The following is a 22,608-nucleotide window of genomic DNA, read 5'->3' as shown; positions in this document are numbered from 1 at the left end:
TGACACTTAATCATATTATTATTTTTTCCTTTTTTTTTTCAAACAAAAAATTACTTAGATAATAGCACGTGTTCCATGTAGTTGAACATATTTTGGCAGCTTCATAACAACTTTATATTAATAGGTACAACTTGCCTTTAAGTGTTGTCGAAGGGCAAGAATATTTTATATGTCTGGCTGCTAGTGTCTTTTTCTTCTCCTTTAATATGATGATATACTAATTATTTCCTACAGAAAAGTCTTACTACCAACGTTATTACGGAAATAATAAAGAACACAACACCTGTTATGATTTCCAATAAAATTTTTACCAACGTCACAATCTTTTGACCTTGTACTTCTCTCTATTTAAGACATATTAGACACATTGGTTTTATAGTAGTAGTGTTTGGATATCGAACTATACACAAGTCGTAAGTATCGTTTTGTCTATTTAGTAAAAGGAAAAAGTTGAGTGTTAGTGGTGTCTAATACAATATGGTGAACATGATTTTCTTGTAACAAATTTTAACTTGTTTAGTGGTTCTTCCAGTTAGTTGCGTTCAGGATCATTCAATGAAGAAATCTGGATTTTAATTGTGAGTTTGATTATTTGGAATAAGGTTTGTCACTATATTATCTTAGTTACATGAAGTAAAACAGAAACTGGAAGTGAAGTCACTTGATGAAGTCACTCACAAATGACGGTACTCCATTTACTTACTTTAGTTTTTTATGGGTCTAAACTTTTATAAACAAAGTAATGGTACTGATATATTTTTAATTAGTTAAAGTCCCACGTTTATGCTCCAAGATTACGGGAGACAGTGATCATGATAATGATCAAAACAATGGAATGAAGAAAGTGGAATAAAACAGAACAATCGCCCCCTCCCATATACACATTATTTGTCTACAAGGAACTCCATGCACCAAAGATGAGACTACTCCTACCATAGAGTCACCGTAGCCGGGAGTAAACTACGGATGGTCTACTATAAACAGGATTTTGTGATTTGTCCAAAAATGAAAATTAAATTAAATTTTAGTTTAACATCCCACGTATATGCCATTTACAAAGTAAATGATTGTAAAATTAATCTTTTGTGCTCTCCATGTGCTTGAGACCATGTGCACCAAAGACACACATGCTGTCCACTAAGGTTGTCCAAAATTGCTAAATAACTCTATAAGATAGACAAGAGCTGAAATTAGCTGAAGCCCTCCCCTTCTCTCTAGTGTTTAGCATGGATGCACGTGTTCTCCGGTTCGATTCCCTATGGTAAAACATTTAACGTATTAAGATAGCTCGGATTTCCCCCTCGGTGCTGAAAGGAACGCAAAACAATAAACAAAAACAACAACTGTTGGTACTTGAGACAACAAAACCACCATTCAGTCATTGACCAGCGATCCAAAGGCTATCTTTGTAATTTCTTATACCGGTATTAAGCCTGAGAACAAAAGAAAAATCTTTTCATGAAACGTTTGTTAATTAATGCTACATATTGCCATTACCTTGCGGGTAATTTTCCTTTTTAATGTCCAAGAACAATAACAACGAAATTAGCTGTCCAACCTTCCTCTTTTAAAAATTTACTCTTTTCTATTGGAATTACTGTTCAGTTATTGTTCAAGACTACTGTCCACCGTTTGCATGAGTTTTACGTATTTTATTTTATTTTCAATTTTTGTCAATAACTTTTAAAAAGTTATAAAGATACACAACTTCGAAATGTAGGCTTCTTGCCGTCTACAAAATGTAATGATTTTGTGGTAATTAGCAAAGAACTATTCTTCAGGAACTCTCAACATATAGTGTAACTCTAACTTAGTTATTTTTTGCCGTCTTCTTTAAGTTACCTGTAGCAATAAACTTAATTATGTAACCTTCGTGCACAGTTTTCTTTCCTTCTTTTCTTTTCACTTTTTAAGTGTCATTTTTACTGTAAAATTATCACTGTGTACATTTGTAATATACATAAAGCTGTTGTTTTTAATACATGAAAATCACACAAATTTTGTTAGTTTATGTATTTAAAAAATGTATTAGTAGGTAAAAAGAACAAGGAAACAAATTCTCTTGAAGAAGCTTGTAATTCGTAAAATGGAAACACACAACTAACTCAACTAAGAGTAAGAGAGAACGTAGTATACTCAGGACCACTCATTGTCACGATTTAGAGTTTAGCTGCTCAATTGAGCGTATGTCATTTTATTAAAGTGAGATATGTGAGGAAACGCTTCACTAAAACAGTTCATCATTGGAATCCAGTATTTACATTGGTTTGCGTATGTCCACAAAATATTAATAGACATTTCATCTAGGAAGTAATTACAAAGATTTGCGAGATTTCGCGACATGAAATAATTTACGATATTTAAGTTAAACCTATAATGACCTGGTTACAAAACCATTAGATATGGTAGAAGAATATATAATAGCTCCAATACGGACACTCTTTTGGTTCTTCCCGAAACGTGTACAGTATAACAACTTCACCTGTGCAAATCAGCGTGTTTTGAGTCGTGGTCGCCATTTTATAATAAAACCAACCATAGTGAATGGAAGTCACATTTTGAGGGTAAAAATGCATCATGTGGAGCGTCAGTAGACAAAGAATAGTCTATAAAATAAATGTACAGCTCTAATTCAGCTTTTGATAGTAGTAATTGGTCAAAAGCTAAATAGAGTTAATAGTTTACACGCTGCGCTCAGATGCCCCCCCCCCCCCCAAGAAAAAAATATTCTAGAGAATGAGCTCCATAACTATTGAGTGCAAAATGGTGTGTTGATTGATGTATGGATCATATTTTGACAGTGTTTTTCTTTTTAGTAATCGCTAATAAGATTTTTTTTTTTTTTTTTTTTACTAAAATGCAAAAATATTGTAGAAAGCATAGGGGAAGCCCTTAAGTCTCCTAAAGGTGTTCTTATCAATAGATAATACTCATTTAAATACGTAATCTAAGACGAAGTAGAAATTGTTTTCAAATTATGACACGTCTAAGTTATTTCTCAGTATAAAACATATCAGTATTTTAGATATTCCTTTTACAACACATCTAAGTATGCTTAAATAAATAAAATCTGATCTTGAATACCATAACAAAAGTGATTGCGTGAATTAAGAACAGGATGGTCTTCTATGTAACACTTTGTTGCAATTATTTTTGTAGATTGCTTATCTTAGCTTCCTTTTAGCACTAAATCACATCTTATCTCAACATTACTTTAGATAATTGCCTTTCGAACAAAATGTTCACATACACATTTTGCAAGGATTAAGAAAAAAAAAACAGCACTGGTCAACGACAGAGAAAGAGCGTAGACGTTGTCATCAAACTACAATCATTGTCTCAGAAAATACACAGCTTCCGGTAACATTCTGGATTATTCGCTCAAAGAAAAGGAAAAGCTATTGAAAGTTTATGACCTTTGAACTTCTAAACATTTGTATGAAGACAACATAATTTTCGTTTTCAGGGTTTGTCATTGGTGGAGTTTGCGTTTGAGAATCCCGTGACGTACTTTCATGTCTTGAAGTAACTTCATTTTGTAAATAAACTTGAAGAGAAAGAAATAGGAGAAAAAGATTATATATATAGCCTATATGTATTGTGGCACTGGAAGGATATAGCATCAAATAGATAGTTGCAGTTATCTCTGTAGATATACCTAAGGTAAGGAGTGACTTTGATTTCTCAAACATGAAACAGATTTACTATGATATGGTTAATTGGTCTAATATTCTTAGGAATTATTTTAATTCTACGTTCAAGGATATACTTGATGAACACCTTGTTGTTCTATTTTATACAGGGGGCGCGGTGGCTCAGTGGTAGAGCGTTCATCTCTGGTGCTTGGGGTCCCTGGTTCGATCCCAGCTCGCGCCGTGTGGACTTTGTGGTGGGCAAACACCGTGCGCGTGGGTTTGCTCGGGATTCTCCAGTTTTCTCCCACTTTCTTCATTCCACCATTTCATTCATTTCTCACAATCACCATCTCCTTTATCCTAACCGGCATAATCGTGGGACATAAAACTCAAAGATTTCGTTTCATTTTTCTATTTTATGCAGGCAGTGGCGGATTTAGAAGGTTAAAACTAGGGGGGTTGCAAAACACAGATTATGATAAGTATATCACGAGTTCACAATTTTTCATGGGTCCAGCTTAACTCTCTTTCAAATGGCTAATATGGCTAGATTGGATGTTCACATTGTGGACCTCAAGTATTGTCTTATGCATTGCATACTAGAAAAAATGCAACTGAAACTGTATCTAATGTTTCAAAAAAATTCTAATAAAGAATAAAAGGCAACGCTTAGCATAAACTTACAAAAATATATACATTATAGTTTCAATTATTTTTGTCACTCCAAAAACTGGGGGCTAGGCCCATCTGGATCCGCCACTGTGTGCAGGGCTGTAGCTAGAAAAGGTCATAATAAACATAATTTTGTAATAAACTAAACCAAAATACTTATATCACCTTAAGTAGCACTATTGGTGCAAATTACGTCCTGGTACTTTCCACATTGCCCACTTGCATTTGCTACTTACTACGTTTTCCGTGAGGTAGAATATCCTTTCTTTGTTTTAGAATTTAACTTTCATTTTCAAAAACGCAAGATTGGTATCGCTTGAGCCCATTCTAGGAAGCGAACACAGCTCTTCAGCACCGAAGGCGACAACGCCACTATGATGTAATTTTAAGTTACCGTCCCTTTCAGCAGCGAGGCTATATGAGATGTGGTCCTACAGTTTAACGTGCGATACTAACCACATGAGTTCCCGCCGGCAGTCGAACCCATGTCTTCCATGCCAAAGGTGCTTAAGCTAACTGTTTAGCCACGAGGAAGCTCAATGCAGTTATTAAATTACAAAGGAGATCTATGACACGAAAGCTAAACTTTTTTTTTGTTTGTTTTTTCTGGAATGAAGCTCCCAAGAACTTCGGAAATTTGTGGTCAGGACATCGTGGGTCCTATTGTCGTAGATAATGACGGCTTTCTTGTCTGGAGTCTGTTAAACTTTGAATAAACACCCCACCATTACTTCTCACCAACGGTCAACCTTCAATGGTCCTTTAGAGAGACACTATTCATAAAGCAAAAAGTGTAAGGTAGTTTCAGCAGAGGATCTGCTCTTGAAACAATGGCTAACAACAATACTTTTGCACCTCTTGATTTTGATTTGTGAGTGAATTCGAAATAAATTGACCAGTTTAAATCGTATTTTTGATCATGTGCTCAAAATTCTGTTCTGAGAATTGTAGTATACATATTATATTTTTGAATACACACACACACACACACACACACACATGGTATTTACGCTAGTTAGGCATACAAAAAGATATGCTTCTGAAGGGACCCTAATCTTATTCTAAGTATACAGCTAGAATTAAAAATTAGGCAAATATGTGAATTCATCATAACTCTTTATGGTTCGGGTTTCTTAGTTTCTTTCTTTTTTAATATTAAAATTCAGTTGCAAACAAGATCTTAAAACAGAATATATATATTTTCAGAAAGAAGAAAAATATAAACAGAATACGCAGATTGAATACGTGAGGCGAATAGCGAGAGAATGATTTATTGACTAGTTACACAAATTATTATTGTTACTTAAGGGGGCAGACTACTAAATATTTTTCAAAAGCTAACAATTTTTCTTTTCCCCGTTTTTCGTAAGTGAAAAGAGAAAATGAAATGCAACTTACCACAATAATAGATAATGTTATTCTACACCCGAAAATACGAATCGGAAGAATTTTCAGTGTTGCCATCCATAGAAATTACAATGTGACCAGAATTTGAATTACCCAAAAAATCTAGGTTAAAGCAGCGACTAGAAAAATAAACTCAACGGTAATTCATGACTTATTATGCTGTCTATGTTTCTAGTTAACTACTTTTAAAATAATTTTTATATTTATTTTTAATAACTTACATACGTTATTACAAAGTAAATAAGTTATTACAAAATTTTATTCAGCTATAATGGTTTATGTGACCTTAGTCATAAGTAACGAAAACCCAAAGTTAGTCGTCTCTCATTCATTTAATAAGAACATTCTTGGACACTTTCGTGCGCCTTTTGAAGTCCGTGCTTCAATATATTTTTTTTAGCTCCTTAATTCATATACATTTTTATGACCTACGTAATAGAACAATTACAACAATATGTAAATCACAATTACTGAACAATATTATAAAGAAACACAGTAGTGTCATTTTAGTATTTGCTTCACGTCGAGGTCAAAACTGTTTCATAAAGTTTCACGTTTTTCATTAATATGTTAAAATGAGATCAATTTTTTAAATATTGAACATTGACAGGTATTTAACATCCCAAAACTAGTGTATATCAAATTAAATATCTCAATTGAATATATATATATATAAAATGAAAATGAAATGAAAACTTTAAATTTTACGTCCTACGGTTATGCCGGCTAAAGAAGACGGTGATGATGAGTAATGAATGAATGGTGGAATGAAGAAAGTGGGAGGAAACCCAAGCACATGGTGTTTGTCCACCACAAAGTTCACTTGGGCGGGAGCAGGGTTGAAATAGTGTTTCATGCAGTAAGAACTCTAAGGATAGACAACAACGAACATATTTAATAAGACAACCCAGTAAAAAAAAAAAAAAATCCAAACAGAAACACTTAATATTATTGTTTCTTTTCCTCTTGAAAGAAATAAATCAGCTGGACTTGGGACTTTTTTCAATTCAGGTCTTCGTATTTAATGACCTATAACTCAGGAGCTAAAAGCTTACACACCATAATATTTAACACGTTTGCACTTGGGTAAGCAGTTCAAGGTCTAACACCGCACCAAGCAATATTCATTTCGATGAGTACGGTCGAACTCCTACGGTATAAAATATCCTTGATTTTTCACGAAAATCAATGGACGGAAATTAAAATAATAATGATAATGATAATGATAATGATTGAGGAGTAAGAGATTTTTCCGTCCTTCCCTCTCTTGAAATTATTGTCTTCCTTTAACATGTCAAGGGTTTTATTTGTCCTAAATCAAGTACTTACATTAGTTTATCATTTCATAATTTACGTTGAGAAATTCATACAATGCACAGTCACAAAGTTACACTGAGGACAATAACTTTACCATGAGAACTCTGAAGGTAGTAAATGACCAAAGTTGGAATTTACGTCATTTTCTTCCCAAAAGAAATTACCGATTACTATCTGAATCACGAAGCTGAATGATATGTTACTTTAACACACAAAACATAAATAAATCACACACACACACACACACACACACACACACACACACACACATATATATATATATATATATATATATATATATATATATATATATATATATATATATATATATATATATATATATATATATCCTTTATGACCTTTTTCAAGGTTGTTCTTTGTTTTATTCACATAATTATGTACTGCACGGATTTATATGCTTCATAAATAGGAAACTGGGAAATTTGATTGTAATCAAGCAAGTACCTTGCTTTCAATCTATGACTTTCATCTTTATGTATAGACCCCCTACTTTAGGTTTCCAAATTATGTTAGGCCGTTCATTTGTGCGTCTGTTTGTCGACAGCTATCAAAGCAAAAAACCGTAAGAGAAAGGAGTGGCTTTCGGAATCAATTCAGCGTCCCAATAATAGCTTCTATCTTCTTCATAAACTCTATGTTCAAAACTGCAAATAGATAAGTAAAACATGTTTCTATAATTCATCACCATAGATCGAAAACATTAATAGAAAGCTAGAAGCGATTTTATAAGAGGACCAAGAATAGATTGGATTGGATTGATCCGGGTCTCCCACGCCAAAGGCGCGTACACTAACCCCTTAACCACGAAGGGGCTCAATGTTGCATTTTGATATACTAGGATGGTTCAGCTTGCTCTGACATAGAAGGAACCCACACAGCAAAATTAAACTAAGTGTTACTTTTCGTATAATCCCCTTCAACATTAATACATTTTTCCAATCGCCTCTCCAGTGTTTCAGTCTCAGTCTCAATATATGAGCGTCATGTCTAGTGTGTGACATTATAAATATTTACCTAATTAGAAATATTTGCATTATATCCATAATATTGGCTATTTTACATGTAGTATTTCGCGTTTAGAGATTCAAGATAGCGTACATTTGTTCCATCGTTCATTTTCATTTTTTACTTCTATTGTTACGTGAACAATTTTTGTAGAAGTTTCCAATTATTAAAACATGTAACAAGACGCAACAAGATCTATTACGTTGGTACTTGTGCGTATAACCTCAAGGTTAAATTACACGGAAGTGTAAAATTCCTATACTGAATGTAAATAGAATTTCCGTTCACATCAACATCTTTTCTTTTTTCCTTTCTTTTTCTTTATTGCAATACACAATATGTTAGCAACACACATGTTTTTTCCTACCTTTTGGTTAAGAATAAATATATTCATATACAGCTTTTGAATCCTGTCAAGAACATTGATGCAATAGGTGAATTAAGTTATGGGACAAAACCCATCTCTCATGAAACAATATTAATATATTCTACAGTGGCATAAATTGAGTAACTGAACGGCTCAATACTGCATCCATGTCAGTTAACCTATGATCAATATATTTTTTTTCTCTTCTTGGAGCGTATTAGGTGAAAACTCCATGTAGACATAATGTATTGCCTCTAGGGTTGATTTACCTTCAATCTCTCTAGATCTTCACACGATATATATATATATATATATATATATATATATATATATATATATATACGGATACTGGTACATAGTACACCTCTTTTGTCTAACAGGCAGCTAAGAGGTGAAGAACCACGTTACAAGGTCAAATAGAATTACTTGATCCACAGATGAGTTCTGAAGGAAAACTTAAAAAAAAAAAAAAAAAAACTCACAAGTAGCCATGTTTTAAAAATTTTCCACGATTTATATTCGACCTTAATTCGGCTGTTTCTTTGTTTCTTTCTTTCTTTTCTTTTTCTTTTTTTTTTTTACATTCTCGATTAGAAACACGCACGCCCACTGCACGTGGTACTGAGTTCAATTTCGGACATTTAGCTTGCCTCAGGACACAACACCATGTGATAATTCAGACTCCACTTTAAACTGTGTGTCGGAGCTCCTTCTTGACTAAGCGGTTAGCGTACGCGCCTTTCATGTGGAAGATCCGGGCTCGATTCCTGGCGGTAGCTCAGGTGTTTCGGATCCTTGTAAGTTGTGTGTCGATGTCTCATACAGCGTCGCTGCTGAGAGGGCTGCTAAACTCAAAGTCAAATCAAATCGACTGTATGTCGTTCCTCACTTATTTTCTTATCTGATAAATGACATTAAACTCCATAGAATCAACAAGACTTGATTAAACGTTATGTAAAATTAACCAAATGACATATTGGCAAGTTTAGCCAACTCACTCAGTTGACCAGAATCCTAGTATCCAGTGATACTAGTAACAGTAAAAACTTGACATAAAATTGACGTTGAACACAGGAAACTAAATATATATTACAGAAACGAACTGCGTTTGCACATGGTCAAAATTGCATTTCTATTGATGAGATGCTGTAGAAAATTAAAGTGGCCATGTCTGAACTGCAGAATGTCTTGTCTCTTGAAAACCCAGAACGGAAATATGTATATAATGCTAAATTTTATTAATCGATCTATGCGTTACGGAATTATACGTGAACATAAGCACTTAATACTATCATCTGTTGAAGAGTTTCATGACCTAGCTTCAAGAAGTGTAACCAGATCCTGATAAAATTTATTGGAACCTGTATACTCTCAGAAGTAAAGAAGAAGCACTGTTATATGTACACCACGTAAGGGAGTTTAGTTTTTATGGTGTCATATTTTATCAATTATCATCGAAATCGAAAGTGATAGTATATTGATAGCACTTCTGGTTTTATTAGAGACTAGAGTGGATATGAAATATATTCTTAGGATGCTTAATTGATTGCAGAAAAAAGCTTCACGCAATCTGGCACCATTTTCACTCCACAATGATCAATGTTAAAACTGAAAGTGGTTGATTTCTGCCATTTCTGGTTTCAACGCAAGGATTAGATTGGAGAAGGAATATATTTTTGGCACGCTTAATTGATTACAGAAGACCACTTCTTTGCAATCTATTACAGTTTTTGTTTTCCTAATCGGCATAACCGTGGGACGTAAAACTCAAAAGATTTCATTTCATTTTCAGTTTTTGTTTTATGATGATCAATGTTAAAACCGAAAATGGTTGATTTCTTACAGTTCTGGTTTGAATAGATGGTTAACAGAGAAAATTGTATCTATTGTAGAATGTTAAATCGATTTTTTTTTTTTAAAAAAAAAACTGTGTTTTACTTTCTGTTATTGTTTTTCTTCTGTTTAGATTAATATTGAAACAAGAAGTTGTAGTGGAATTAAGGAAGGAGACATAATGTATTTTTGGGACGCTTAATCCATTGCAGTAAATATCATCTATCTATTACCGTTTTTACTCGACAGCGATTAACATTAAAGCCCTAAATAAGTAATTTCTACCATTTCCGGTTTAAATATCAGGATCGGAAACGAGCTCAGTTCCTAACTTTTAACCTCCTACATTCTGACCAAATTTAGTGATGATTGGTCAAGTAACTCTCGAGATTCTTTGTATTTGTTACAGACGGATATAGTAAAGATATATAAAGGAATTCTGATAAACCAAACTCCTTATAAATAATAATCAAAATCGATACATCTATGTTGAAGTTATGCGTGAGCATACATACGACAAAGTCGGTTAATTACGACATTAACATTTCCAGTAATTGAAGAGTTTTATAGTCTACTTCTGAAGAATATTGTTAGAACCATATGACGTAAATTTACATGGGACAACAAGGAAAGAATAGTCTTTGAAACAAAAAGAGCATCAATATCGGTCCACATTTGTCGAAGTTATAAGTGATCATACACAAAATTAATGATGAACACATGACTGTCATCCATTGAGAAGCTTCACTATCTATCTCAGAAGACTTTTGTTAGATCATTATAAAGTTTACGTGGGACCACAAGGAGAGAGCACCTTTGTCGTAGTTATGAGTGATCATACACAAAATTAATGATGAACACATGACTGTCATCCATTGAAGAGCTTCATTATCTATCTCAGAAGACTTTTGTTAGATCCTTATGAAGTTTGTGTGGGGCCACAAGGAAAGAATATTCTTTCAAACAAACAAACAAGAATAGGAAACATCAAAATTGGTGCTACAATATAGAAGTTATGCGTGAACACAAACACATAGACACTCCTCCTTTTTTCGAAGTCGATTAATAATACGGGTTATTGTTCAGGAAAAATATCAGACATTTCTGTTCAAATCAAATTTCCTTTAATAATATAGATAAATATATGGACATATTAATGCCTCCTGAACTAATAAGCATTTTTTTCCTACATCTCAGTGTCCAGCAATTGCATATCGTATATTCTGTTGTACTTTTATGCTAGAATGAATAATCATTAAGCTATTGGAATGACTTTCAAGTTTGCCTAAGAAAGTGATTTAAACGTCCAGTCTTATCGTGTCATATTTCAGTGATCTCTTCAAAGCGAGGTTCCAATCCATTTTTTCTTTCTTTCTTTTTTTTTTAGTTATTTATACAGAGACAGATCTAGAAGGCAAAAACTGGGGGAAGGGGGCAGCCAGAACCCAGTGAAAATTATGTTTTTAACGTACCTATGTATATTATTTTTTCGATCATCTGTTAGTTACACGACAAATGCACTTTTTAAAGAAATATATACATACACAAAAACGTTCTTGTAGAATATCCTCTTCACATGGTTTTCGAGAAAGAAAAAAATAACGATTAGTTTTTGATTCCTTACGAATATTTTTTTAATGATTATCAATTAAAAGTTAACTTATGTAAAATTTATTTCATTAAATTAAACATTAACAAATTTTTAAATTGATTTATTTAATTAATAATCTTTCAAAATGGATTAGGTATAAGCGTGATTAAAGGAAATAAAGAAGAAATGGGACGAACATATAGTAGAACATAAAAAAAATATTAAACTACAATATTACATGTGGTTGGTACTTCGTGTTTAACCGTGAACTTAACCTTGTTTATTTACACATCAAGGAAAACACATTGTGGCGAAAGTATGCGGTTGAATATGCTATATGAAGTTGATGACCTGCAGCTACTGTACCGCATGAACTCTACACTTAAGTAACTATTAATTTGACAAGTAATACTTCTTTGACTCAAGGTCAATTTTATTATTATAGTACGTTAAGTAACCTGTCAATAATAGTTTATTCCTTCTCTTCAACTGCGCACAGCAGAAATATTTACTTAATTGTAAAATGTAGTCAAAAGAATATGAATGTGTTCTATAACTCAGCTACTTTTACAATATTTGGGATGTTAAGTTTATTAATGAAAACAAGGTAGTTGATATACCATGAAGAAACTCCGAAATTGAATTTCTTCTGATTTACAAGTCTCAATAGATGAGAATAAATACTGAAAACATCCATAGCACAAGCAGAAATTGCCTTAACAGAAATGGACATCCTAACATGATCGAACATTCTGGGAAAGCACGGCTTTTAAAAGAGGTTTCATCATCAAAAATTTAATCTCAAATTCCAAACTTTTATAATTTTCTAGAGAAGATTAATGGTATAGGTGCATTATTGTAAATCGTTGTCACGATCCTTTGATATTAGATTGAAAGTTTTAGAGAAAACTGTAAGAATTGTCAAAAAGTTGTCGCAAAATTGATACCTTGTATCTATTTGAACAAAGTTTTGTCTCCTCCCATATTTCGTCTCGAAAATACTGTGTTCATGTTCCTTTGCAACCCTACATTCTTGGCCAAGCAACCAGCATCAATTTGAGAGCAAGGAGAAAATTGCTAAAGAATTTTTTTTTTTAAAGATTATTCAAAACTTCCATATTCATAGGAGACTTCTTGGTTAGCATTTCCAAACTTTTGAGTCGTATATGGACTCATACTTCAAATACAAAAATATCCTTTTCCAAAGTTGTCCTCACCATGTTCTCAGTGGGTCGTGTATTATTATTTTACACATTGATAAATTCGTAACTAAAGAAATTAAGTCAATTCTATTTCTAATTCGCAGTTTCCTTTGTTAATTGGAATTTTAGTTTCCTATTCTACGAGACCGAAGCAGTATGAGACGTGCACCTACAAATCCCGGATCGAACCACATGAGCTTCTACCAAGAATCGAATCTGACTTTCCCGTACTGAAGGCACGTACGTGAACCAAATAGCCATAAGGGAGCTAGTTTCTTTTATTAGCATCCATACCAAATGCACTACGAATTTAAAAGCAAGCTATTTTTTTTTTTTTTTGTTTTTAACAGTAATTAATAGTGGAGTGAAAAAGACAGATTGGTGAATCGAAAATTATTTAGTGAAATCGGATTTCAATAATAAGTTAGTATCACTTCACATTATGAAGTTTCTTCGAACCTTCAAAAAACTATTTCTACATTATTATTATTACTATTATTATTATTATTATTATTATTATTATTATTATTATTATTATTATTATTTTAATGCTTCAAAAATCGAAATAGCCTTGATTAGAGGATCAGCTTTAAGAATCAGTAGCGTACGTATAGACTTCAATTCACACTGAGAGAAGAAAAACTAATTTCTAGTCTAGAAAATCCTGAGAGGTGAAATTTAACTGGATTCTGTATCGCACACAATTTTTTTTTTTAACAGACTATGTATAGGTTAGCCGGGATCATCTGTACAGCCACAAATAGATATATGTTATGTATGTTCTCAGGGGCGGACTGGCAACCATAGGGCCCACCCTGCTAAACTGAAATGAGGGCCCACTGTATAAAAATGTAAAAAATGTACTTGGCATTCTTCATATGTATTACAGTGGACTCTTCGAATTATCCAAAATTCGATTTATCCAACAACATTCATTTTCACATATGTAACAACAAACAAACCAAAGTACTGTGCATCAAAAATATATTCATATGGTGTAGACTTTACCCTTAAAGCAGATTATTATTTACGTGATCGAATACCTCAAACTAACAAACGACATTGACTCCACATAATTCAAACTACGTGTACAATGAAAAATATATTTACGTACAACACTACAACATACATTGAATATAGCCCAAACAATTAAACACCAGAAACAATTTGAATATTCTATTCTCACTTTTAAGAAGTCGTAAACCTAATTTCCTTAAATTTGATTGTTTTTGTAAAGTCAATAAATCTTGAATTTCATGTATTGTGTGGAATACGATATTAATAACATTTGGTTGACTTTATCAATAATTCATCTTAAATTTTCAACCAATTCTGAAACAAGATGAGATTAGCACACGTTCTCTATCTTTACTTCTTCCTCAACTCACCTTCATCTTTATAATTACGTAGATTTTCTATTTATCTTTTGTATTACTCTTCCCTATGGCTGCATCCGAATAACAGAAAACACGCTAAAACTGTATTTCTCTCTTTACATCTGTCCAATTTTAAAAATTTTAAACTGTATTTACTTCGAATTATCCAAAACATAGGTTCAAAAGTTCGATTTATCCACGATTTTTTACTATTGTTTTCAATACAGTTTTCAAGGGGAATGGACTTCTGTTCGAATTATTCAATATTTCGAATTATCCAAGTTTGAATTAACGAGACTCCACTGTACATATAAAAGTCCTTCTTCGAACCCACAAATAGTATCCCATATATTCATACAAAAGCAAAACATTAATTACAAAAAATCTGAAGTAGGAACATTTTAATAGTAACTCATACAGTGTGTAATTGGTATTATTATCTTTTATTGGCATTATCATATCAAGCCTGATCAGACCCGTTTGAAAGTACTACGCGGCAGCAAACAATTCAGTTAATTTCGTATTCGCCTGTTAAAGTTGTGTAATTTCAAGTAAAATTAGCCATAAAAGATAAGCTACAATTGACTGAAATCATCCAAAGACATGGTGTATACATTATAATTTATGAACATCTTAGACAGAAAAACAAAAAAATACCTGGCAACTGTCCTGCAGTACTCGAATGGGTTACATCACGGTCATTTGTTTCTTGGGACTTAACAGATTCAAATAGCCTACGTTGTTTTGGGTCAGATGTAGCTTTTGTAAATCACATCTTCGTTTGTGTTCTCGCTTTTTAGCACCACTTTTATATTTTTTTCTTTACAGTAATCTTACAATCACTCCTACCATCCATACTGACAACCACATCTGTCTTCTACGACAAACGACAGATTGAATTGCTGCTATCGTATTTGCTCTTCGATGTAATATACAAATAAAACACTAGCCGAGGGCAGCAACTTTATAGTAATTGTTTGAGGTTTGTATAAAACAATCGTTGATAGTGGCGACTAATTTCTTTTCGCTTTATCGCACTGAAAAAAAAAAAAAAACGAAGCCTGATCCAATTTCTTTCTTCGAAGCTTGGTCTGAGGGCAATGCAGTTCAAAAGCGTTCCGGCTCCACCTCCACTTTCCACAATAACAATATCTACGAAACTATTGTTTCTTTAAAATATCGCCACTCGCCGGTTTGTAAAGGGACCGGAGTAGGCAATGGTATCCAAATCCAATAACAGTCTGAAATCTACTGTGTTTCTTATATTAAAAAAAGTAGTAGTTAACGTGCTCGTTTTTAACAGCTGCTGTATCACAAACCCCGCAATGTTTTAAGGGCCTGATTGTTTCATAGAGGAACCTTTTCAAGTCGATAAACGTGAAGAAGAATAAGGTCTGTTCATAAAAGTTTAACTTTACGTCTTTTTATGCAAAACACAAGTTTACGGGAGTTACCCTGCCATATTTTTGATGCTGGTAGGTTTAATTGAGCACATCTTTTTAAAATTGGTGGAGGGGGCCCACCTGTTTGGGGGGCCCACCCTGCATTTGCAGGGTAGCAGGGTGGGCCAGTCCGCCCCTGATGTTCTCTATCAGCATGTGCAGCATACGGAAAATCATAGTTATGTGCTTTGAAATACATTAGCTGCTTGTGTACGGAAATTACGCTTATAGGTACAATCCCAATCTTCATACGGGAAAAAGAATAGAATCAATATCAGCATCAGAGAACCTATACAAAACATAGTACAAAGTTAGTGAATACGTATGCGCCATTTAAACTGATCTAGCTGTAAAGCAGTACAGAAAATCTGCACTATAATACAGATTGCGGTTCTTCTGCCGTGGCAGGTGAAACACCAGAAAAGCTGCCTCTAACCGAAATTTACGTATTTTTCTTATAAGTGCGCTCATTGTTTCTCTCCATGAACATTTTCCAACACAAATGTAACCAGAAACCTCTTACGAGTGTGTAAATTCTCACTTACGCAATATCAATCATCTTTCGGGGCCCTCTCATTAACGAATCGTTATCACAGCATTTCATTGTTTTCTTCACATCTTGGAAGCCCTCTCCGGTTATCTAGTTGGTAGCAGGTTGGATTGATTTAAATCAGTCTGATTTAAATCACGATTTAAATCACTTGATTTTTTAAATAAAAATCGTTGATTTAAATCGAATTCCGAAATAAATTAATTTAAAGTGAAAATAAGTAAAATCCCGTTTCTGTTCTGTTATTTCGATTATGGAAATTAATAATAATAATACATTGAGACTGAAATGTACAGTATAGTGTGAAAACAAGTGTCATGCAGAGGATGATTAGGGAAAATCCCGTTTTGAACAGGAAACGGAGCAATTCTGCTTCTTCTTTTTGTAACATTGGGTTTGGGTTTTAAAATCGTTAACTATTCCAACGGGGAAATCACAATCGACATTTAAGACGAAAATTCTTTTTTGTGTGTGTCTGATTGTTCCCAGATAATAGAGCGCATTTAGAGTGGTCCCCTCCATTTTTTTGGTTAATTTTATAACTTTAGGCAAAATTTATGTATTTCATGTCGCAAGCTAGTTCTGAGTTTTTTTTTAAAATAGGCCCCTGCCAAATATCAGTAACTTTTGTGAAAAAAAGTGTCATTTTGATAAACGTTGCTGTACTTTTTCCTGACCTAATTTAGGTGATAGGGTAGAATCTTCATTATTCGATTAAAAAGTACCATTAAGGCTTTTTACTTCATTTCTTCAGACTGGAGGCACTTTAGAACACGTTACATATGCTTTTGCGCCTTTCTGCGTTGAGGCATAGTGTGTGATGAAGTCATAAATTTAAAAAGATACTTTTTGTTATGCGTATTATTATTATTTTTTGGCGAGTTACATTTTGCATTCAGAAGACTGAAATTTTGCACACTCGTTCAGTGCACCCCTTAATAATTTTCAGATGTTTTTAGATCTCTGCGTGGAAACAGCGGGTCCCGAGAGGCAAAAATGTTTTAAAAAAGGATAATTTTAACAAAATCTTTTTTCGTGATTTTTCCGCCTCAGATGGAGACATATGAATGGTGCCGTTGGAAAGGCTGTTCTATTCTGAAGAAAATGATGTACGTACTATGCTCCTAGGATAAATAGGGATATCTCAGGAAACTGTTACCTGAGATCCTATTTTATACGAGAATCGGGGGTATTTGGGGAATATTATTTTTCGCGGGCTTACTTTTGCACCTACAAGATTGAAATTTTGCACATTTACTCATTGCACCCCTCAATATTTTTCAGATTTGTTTCAGATCTCTGCCTTAAAACAGGGGGAGGGGCCCACAGAGGTAAATTTTACACACACACACACACACACACACACACACATATATATATATATATATATATATATATATATATATATATATATATATATATATATATATATATATATATATAACAGAAAATTCCTTTTCTCGTGATTTACCCTACCCAGATACATGATGGAATCTTTTGAAGGGTACCGTTTGAAAATTTGTTTTATTCTGTAGAGAATAATGTACAAATCATGATTCTATGATAAATAGGGATGTCAGGAAATTTTTATATTACATCCGGGCAGGGTGGATTGATTTAAATCAGTCTGATTTAAATCACGATTTTAATCAAGATTTAAATCGATTGATTTTTTAAAATAAAAATCGTTGATTTAAATCAAATTCCGAAATGAATTAATTTAAAGTGAAAGTAAGTAAAATCCCGTTTATCTTCTGTTATTTCAATTATGGATGATAATAATCATAATACAATGAGACTCAAATGTATGTAAGTACAGTATGAAAACGAGTATCATATAGAGAACGATCAGGGAAAATCCCATTTGAACGGGTAACGGGTGAACCCTGCTTTCTTCTCTTTGTAACAAAGGGTTTTAATATTTCTATTCCAACGGGGAAATCACCATGGACATTAAAGATGAAAACTCTTTTGTGTCCACGTCTATTTGTTTGTTTCCAGATAATAGGGGCGTATTAAGAGGGATCCGATCCCCTCTGCGAAACAAAACAAAAAAAAATTAGATTTTAAAATTTTGGGCGAAATTTATGTACTAAATACATAGAAGTTCCTCGGGATCGTAATACGACAAATTTTGGATGCGTTAAAATATTGAATAATACCTTTGATGAAGTGGATACTTGACCCCATTGCAGAACATGCCGCGATCTGCGATGTGATCGCAGAAAATTTGCCACGCCTTTGCAGGAAAAATTGTTAGAGGAAGTAAAATAGCCAACAGAAAAGTATAAAAACGTGCCTGCTATGTATAGATGTCTTAAATGCACGGACAACTCGCATTTGGACTGTTTTTCACGTCACATAAAGCATATTTTTAACAATCACAAGTGTTTCTTCTGCTGGAACTGATCATCTTGATTTTTTTTTTTTTTTAATTTTGGAATTCCTGCAGAAAATTTTTGAATTCCAAAAGCTCATCGCATAAAGACAAAGAAAGTTCTGCCATCGACTAATATATAGGATCAGAAAACGATATTCACAAAGAAATTAAATATCGACTAAAAGCAAGGAATTCGTGTTATTATTCAGTTCAAAATCTCTTATCGTCGCGAATTCTGTCGAGGAATTTGAAGCTTTAAAAATATATAAAACGATAATTATGCCTGTTGTGCTGTATGGTTGTGAAACATGGTCGCTTACGCTGGGGGAAGAACGCAGACTGAAAGTATTTGAGAATAAAATCCTGAAACGAATATTCGAAACCAAACCAAACGGAAATGAGGAATGGCGAAAACTTCATGATGAGGAACTGCATAATTTATATCGTTCTTCAAACATTGTTAGGGTCATCAAATCTTGGAGGCTTAGGTGGGCAGGACATGTAGCGAGAATGGAAGAAAGTAGGAACGCTTTCAAAGTTTTAACTGAAAGTCCAATTGGAAAACGACCATTAGGAAGACCTAGGCACAGATGGGAGGACAATATTAAGATGGATCTCGCAGAAATAAGAATACAAAATAGAAACTGGATTCAGTTGACTAAGGATAGAAGTCAGGAAGCTTTTGTGAACATGGCATTGAACCTCCGGGTTCCATAGGTCTTCGTGCCGCTAGCTAGTTCCAATTGTTTAAAAATATGCCCCTGCCAAGTATCAGTAACTTTCGTGAAAAGAAAAGTGTCATGTTGATATACATTGCTGTACTTTTTCCTTAATGCTTAAGAAACCTTGTTTGGGATTGAAATAGGTTAACGATTGGGAATTAATTCAAAATTAAAACCCAATACTTTCACTTAAATGGCATAATTAACATTTAATACTAATTCGTAATGTTTTTCTTCAGTTCGCGACTTGTATTATACGAAGAAGAAGATTTGATTTAAATCAGAAAAGTCGATTTAAATCAAAAAAATCAACAAAAATGATTTTTTTTGAAAAATATCATGATTTTTTTTCCACTTTGCATCCGGGGCATTGTGGGAATGTTCTTAGCTCATTGTTAAATAGTTTTCTCACCCTTACTACTCAAGATAGAAGCTTGAAATTTTGTACACACATTTAGTACACCCATTAGTATTTCTCAGTTGATTTTGAGATGTGTGCGTTAACACAGTAGTATCCAGAGGGGGTCAAAATTAAAAAAAAAAGTAAAAAATGCCGACTACCCTCAAAATTTCCCGCTTCAGGGACATGATAGATAAATTTGAATGTTACCGTTTCAAAAGCTGCTCTATTCTAAAGACAGTGATGTATGTACTATGGTCCTAGGATAAATAGGGATGATGCTGTAGCTGCTTGACTGAAAGTCTATAATTTATCTTTAAAAAGAGCCATAACTTAAAAGGGTTAAGAAACATTGTTTGGGATTGATATAGGTTAACGATTGGGGATAATTCAAAATTCAACCCCAATACTTTCACTTAAATGGCATAATTAGCATTTAATACTAATTCTTAATGCCTTTTCTTCAGTTCGCGACTTGTATTATACGAGGAGAAAGATTTGATTTAAATAAAAAGAAGGATTTAAATCAAAAAAAAAAAAATAAAATAAAATAAAATAAAATAAAATAAAACAAAAATGATTTTTTTTAAAAAATCATGATTTTTTCCACCCTGGTTGATAGAGCGCGCCCCTTTAATTTACGTGGCTCCGGATTCGATTCCAGGTGGCAGAGTATTCACCACATTACGGTATCTTGGACTTCACATTAAACTGTAGATTCATGTGTCATTCAGCGTCGGTGCTGCAACATTATTAATTTCCATCTTGAAAATTTTACTACTTCAATGATGATTCATATCTAGAGTTGATTTTGAGATATAGGCAACTAGATGTTGGAAAGACTTCCAAATTCGTACATAGAAGCAAGGAGTTCTAGTAGAGTAGATTGGATTGGATTGGACTTTAAATTTTGCGTCCCGTTCAGTAGCGAGACTATATGAGGTGTGGACTCACAGCTTAACGTGGGATCCGAACCATTTGCGCTCCTGCCGAGGTCTCCAATGTCAAAGGCGCGTACTCTGTTAGTAAAGTCGATGTAGACTGGCAAGTTCTAATACTTTGTGGTCCAAAGAGTATATTGAAAGCTTGAAATTAAGGCATTACAATGAAGTGATAAGTTGGGAAGTAAAATTATGAATGCACCAACTGAGTAATCGTTGATTCGTCACGATACAACTTCTCTGTTAATTTCTTGCAGCACTCTTAATCCCTTACTTCAATTTAAATATTCAGCAATAAAAGAAAACACTTAGAATAATAATAGACAAGGAACTTAACTAAAATTAACTTACTTAAAGATGTATACGGTATGTTCTTAGCTGTTCCTCACAGATTGTACTTAATTCTCCAGTTGGCGAAAAGACACAAAGAACTTCTTCCTTTGTGAGACACTACTCGAGTTGTTCAAGGCTGTAGGAAATATTGGCGTGAAGGCAGTAATGTTACATGCGAAACGTCTTAGTCTAGAAGGTTAAAAGAGAGAGAGAATCAAGAAGGAAGTAAAGTGGTATATGGCCATATATACTATACTACACGTGCTGTCTACCCACCATGTATCTTCGAAGTAAAGTCCATGTTAGACATTGTGTGTGTGTATATATATATGCTAACTAACTATTAGTTATATTCAAAGAAAGGTATTTTTTCTTGCTGGCACGGTTGAGTGGTCTTTGGTATTAGTCTAACAATCCCAAGCTCTGTCGGTCACAGATTCGAATCCACTCAAGGTATGGATGTGCTCCCAATTAACTCGACTCCTTTAACAATTAACTTCGTTATCATCATTAATTTCCTATCGTCATCTTTAGCTTAAAAGACAGAAACGTGGGAGCATAAAGTTTTAAAAAAAATACTAGGCAATACCAGTATTTTACCGTAGAGATTCCGTAGTATCTAACTGGAAGGTATATTCACCTGATTTCTGTGTCCATTTCAATGGTTTGAGTCACGTTAGAACCTTGTTGCTGAAAGGGAAAAAAAATGAAATGAAATCTGTGAGTTTTACGTCCCACGGTTATACCGGTTAGGCTAAAGGAGACGGTGATTATGAGAAATGAATGAAATGGTGGAATGAAGAAAGTGGGAGGAAACGGGAGAACCCCGAGAAAACCCACGCACACGGTGTTTGTCCACCACAAAGTTCACTTGGCGGGAGCAGGGTTTGAACCCGGGACCCCATGCACCAGAGGTGAACGCTCTACCACTGAGCCATTGCTGAAAGGGGAATATCAAGTCTCAATAAAATGAAATGAAATGAAATAAGTTTTAAGTCTCGTAGTTATGCCGGATAGGCTAAAGGGGGCGGTGATGATGAGAAATAAATGAAATAGTAGAATGAAGGAAGTGGATGGAAACGGAAGAATCCCGAGAAAACCCACATACGGTGTTTGTCCACCACGAAGTTTACTTGGTGTGAGCAGGGATGGAACAAAGGATCTCATGCGTCAGAGGTGAACGGTCTACCACTGAGCCACCGCGGCCCCATCAAGTCCCAAGAAAGACTTATTCCATAAACGTACTCAACTTCCGTTCAATTGTTTCTTTCCTTCCTCCTTTATCTTGTTCTTTTGACATCTTCACTCTCTTTGTAAATGTTGCAAACTTTATGTTCCTCTCATCGGTCTAGTACATTTTAACTTGTTTTGGCTCCCCACTCTAATGCTACATAACGATTATCTTTCTTCTTAC

At 33.9% G+C, this 22,608-nt stretch overlaps 1 protein-coding gene across 1 annotated transcript in view; it reads left to right on the top strand.

Moving 5' to 3' along the window:
* The first annotated feature begins 394 nt into the window (after positions 1 to 394).
* Positions 395 to 22,608, top strand: part of LOC145667788 (cytochrome P450 6j1-like) — a 49,473-nt gene continuing 27,259 nt past the window's right edge. Inside the window, exon 1 of the mRNA XM_081735226.1 lies at positions 395 to 413. The gene's annotated coding sequence lies outside the window, so the exon portion shown is untranslated. The remainder of the gene's footprint in view (positions 414 to 22,608) is intronic.

This window comes from Thermobia domestica, chromosome 13, assembly GCF_964235325.1.
Source record: "Thermobia domestica chromosome 13, izTheDome1.hap1.1, whole genome shotgun sequence".
NCBI classification, from domain to species: Eukaryota; Metazoa; Arthropoda; class Insecta; order Zygentoma; family Lepismatidae; genus Thermobia; species Thermobia domestica.
Note: the sequence above shows the minus strand (reverse complement) of the source record. Positions and strands in the feature narration are given on the sequence as shown.